Genomic DNA, 4360 nt, shown 5'->3' on the forward strand with positions numbered 1-4360 from the left:
TCTCAATCATTTACAAAGCTTTATTCTCTTCAATTTTCTCTCTATGCAGTTTCTCTCTTTACAATATATCTCAATAAGAGAGGACAAACTCAAAGTTCACCCAAGTATCACCTACTTTTTCCACACATGCTTTCTCTCTATTGAAAAACATCTATATAGAGAGAATAAATGCCCAAAGACCAGTACGCCAAACAAATCTCAACTTTTCTAACTTTATCAAAAAAGAACTGTATCCCTATCCATGTGAACCTAAAGCTCTATCTTAATCCAATTAGGACTTATCCATAAACTTAGATAATAAACAACATGCTCTACCCAAATAAATAAAAAACCTAAATTAAGGAAACCAATCCCTTAAAATTAGGGATTCAAGAATTCAAGATAAATATCAATAAATATCCACCTTAGCTTGAATTTCAAAAGAAAATCTCATCGACTATCTTCTCCATACGCGTCTTCATAGGCGCTTACCTTGGCAGCACATTAGTCAAATCCAAGCATAGCTTGAAATTTTGTACTGGAATCAGCTTTGTCAACATATCTACAATATTCTTCTCAGTGTCAATCTTTAGTAACAAGATATCACCTTCAGCTATGATCTCATGAATAAAATGGTATCTGACATCAATATGCTTCGTCCTTGCATGATATACCTGGTTCTTCGTCAAATGTATTGCACTCTGACTGTCACAATAAATGACAGTCCCATCTTGTAGTAAGCCCAAATCACTTACAAGCCCTCCAAGCCAAATGCCTTCTTTTACTGCCTCAGTAACAGCCACGTATTCTGCTTCAGTCTTAGACAAGGCAACAACAGTTTGTACCATTGATCTCCAACTGATTGTTGCTCTTGCAAGTGTAAACACATAATCTGTAGTAGATCTCCTACAGTCCAAATCATCTTCAATAATCAACAACCTTGTCACCAAATTTTTTATCTCTATCAAACATCAGACCCACATCTAATGTATCCCTTAGGTAACACAGAATCCATTTTACCGCATGCCAATGCTCATTTCCTGGATTAGCCATATACTTACTAACAACACTAATGGCATGAGAAATATCAGGACAAGTGCAAACCATTGCATACATAAGACTTCCAACTACACTTGCATAGGGAACACGTGACATGTATTCATTTTTAGCATCTGAACTTAGAGATAATGCTGTCGACAATCTGAAATGTGCAGTAAGAAGAGTACCCACGGGCTTTGAATTTTTCATCCCGAATCTAGTGATGACCTTCTCAATGTACTCCTTCTGAGATAGCCACAATTTACCCAACTTTTGATCTCTACGAATCTCCATACCCAACATTTTCTTTGTTGAATCTCAATCTTTCATTTCAAATTCTCTAGCAAGCCGAGTCTTCAATTTACTGATTTCTAAAGAATTATTTGCAGCAATAAGCATATCATCCACATAAAACAATAAATAGATTAACGAATCATCAGTAATTCTCTTAAAATAGACACAATTGTCATACTTATTTCTGATATACCCGTGTCCAATCATGAATGTATCAAAACGTTTGTACCACTGCTTAAGAGACTGCTTTAGGCTGTACAACGAATTCTTCAACTTGCATACATGGTCCTCCTTTCCTTTAACAACAAACCTTTCTGACTGAGTCATATAAATCTGTTATTTTAACTCTCTATGAAGGAATGCAGTCTTAACATCAAGTTAGTTTAACTCCAAATTAAACAATGCAACCATGGCTAGTTAAACTTGAATAGAAGCGTGTTTCACAATTGGAGAGAAAATCTCATTATAAACAACACATTCTTTCGGTGCATAGCCTTTTGGAACCAAACGTGCCTTAAACTGATCACCACTAATCTTAAGTGACCCATCGTTCTTTTTATAAACCCATTTTATAACCGATGGCTCTCTTGCTTTTAGGTAACTTAACAAGATCTCAAGTACGATTCATCTGAAGAGATTACATTTCTTCATCCATAGCTTCACTCCACCTGCTACTGTTATTATCCTATGTAGCTTCCTTAAAAGTAGATAGCTCTTGGCTTGTAGCAGCCAATGCATAAGCCACCATGTCCTCAAAACCGTACTGCACAACTAACTTTTTTATTCTCTTTCCCTTTCCAAACTGAGACTCTTCCCCAAGTGGAGTAGGCTCAATGACCTCCTCATGGTCAACATCTTCCTCCACTTTCTCATAGGGAATTTTTGGCACTTGATTTGAAGTATTTTCTAGAGTTATCAACTCCACCTCAATGTATCACTACTACTGCAATTTTCTTTTTCTGCACCATTTTAAATGTGCTTTAACATGGCAGATTCATCAAACTTAACATCATAACTGACAATAAACTTAGGCGACTTAGGATCTGGGTACCACATTCTATAGCCTTTAACCCCATTCGCAGAACCAAGGAAAATATACTTCTTTGACCTTGGACTTAACTTATCATCCTTCACATGAACTTAAACAGAAAAACAAAAATTCTTAAATGAGAATAAGTAGCAAGTTTACCGAACTATACCTCTTCTGGTGTTTTCTAATCTATTGTTATAGATAGTGACCTGTTAACCAGGTAACACATCGTATTGACCCTGTCTGCCCAAAAGTCCTTTGACAAACCAGCATTACTCAAAATGCTGTGGGCCTTCTCTAGAAGTGTCATGTTCATGTACTCCACAATTCCATTATGTTGCGGCGTATTCGGAATGGTGAAGTGACGAACAATTCATTCGCTCTTGCAAAAAATTCACAAACTCCGCTAAAGTGTATTATCCACCATTATCAGTCCTCAAGCACTTGACCTTCTTTCCATTATGTCTTTTGACCATTGCTTTCCACTACTTGAATGTGTTAAATACATCTGTCTCTTTTTCAATGTGCAAATCCACACCTTCTTACAAAAATCATCTATGAAGGAAACAAAGTATAGAGATCCACCTTTTGAGAAAACCGATGTAGGGCCCCAAACATCTAAATAAATATAGTCAATAATACCTTTTGTGGTATGTTCTGACATGCGAAACTGCATTCTACACTGCTTACCATAAACACAGTGCTCACAAAAGTCCAACTTGCATTTCTTCACGTTATCGATCAATTGGCGTTTGCTAAGTTCCGCCAAAGCTCTCTCACTTAGCCTAATCGCATACGCCACAATTGAGTCAAGTCAGAATTACCATCATCAGAAACAAAAATTGATGCTCTATCTGTGATAATATTCCCAAGCAGCACATATAAATTCGGTCTGATCTTCTTGCTTTTCATGACAACCAGAGCACCTTTAAGAATATTTAAAACTCCACATTCTCCAACAAATTTGTAGCCTTTGGAGTCTAAAGTACCTAGAGAAATGAGATTTTCTTCAAATCTGTAACGTGTCTAACATCAGTTAAGGTTCTAACAATTTCATCATACATATTGATAGCAATTATCTCAACACCAATGTGGTCTTGCAAGCTGCATCATTCCCCATCAAAACTGATCCACCATTAATGCTATTTATATGGTGAACCAATCCCAATGAAGGCACATATGACAGGAATATCTAGAATTAAGAACCCACGAGTCTTTAGAGTTATCGCAATTTGTGGGACTGATCCACCATCAATGTGTTGATACCAATTATTGGATTTGGTGCTATCCAAAATCACCCACATAAGAAAATCCTATATTTTGTGGGATTGATTGAGATATTTCCATATTTTATGAGATTGAGATATTCCCATATTTCGTGAGATTGAAATTGATATTGATAAGTTTTCTAAAAGAACTAGAAATTCAAAAAGATTATGACTCTTGGATTTATCTCTTGGTCTTTTGAGATATATATTATATCAATAGAAGTTTTCTATTTTGTATGGATTCTTAATTATATATGTATGGGATAAAAGTGCAGAGAATTCGTGTGCCCAATTTGGATCACCATATGTAAATGGTAGTTCCTCTCGAGAGAGAGGGAGCTAAAGTCTCCTGTGCATAAGATGCAATTTTCTCTTAGAGAGAAGAAAATTTCATTTGGACAGAAATATTGTGATGATGCTTCTTTTAGACTCTCGAAGATTGAGATGCTTGTTTGTTTATTGTAGAGAAGCGGTTCCCATAGAAATTTTGGATTGTTCTCCTTTTAGTTAGAGAAAAAGTAAGTTTCTCATTGCTCTCGCGTCTCTATCTGGTGCTGTTGATAATGGTTGTCAGAAGTAAAGAGAAGGCAGTTTAAAAGAGTTTTCTCGACTTGGGTTTTTGTCGAGGTTTGTTCCAAAATCTTTCATGTAACTTTCATTGGTATAGTGAATTTCAGTTTGTCGTACTCGTGGATGTAGCCCTTCTAGGGTGAACCACGTAAATCTTTGTTTTCTTATTGTTTGTATTTCA

Source organism: Amborella trichopoda, chromosome 10, assembly GCF_054954075.1.
Source record: "Amborella trichopoda isolate Santa Cruz 75 chromosome 10, AtrichopodaSantaCruz75HAP2 v2.0, whole genome shotgun sequence".
NCBI classification, from domain to species: domain Eukaryota; kingdom Viridiplantae; phylum Streptophyta; class Magnoliopsida; order Amborellales; family Amborellaceae; genus Amborella; species Amborella trichopoda.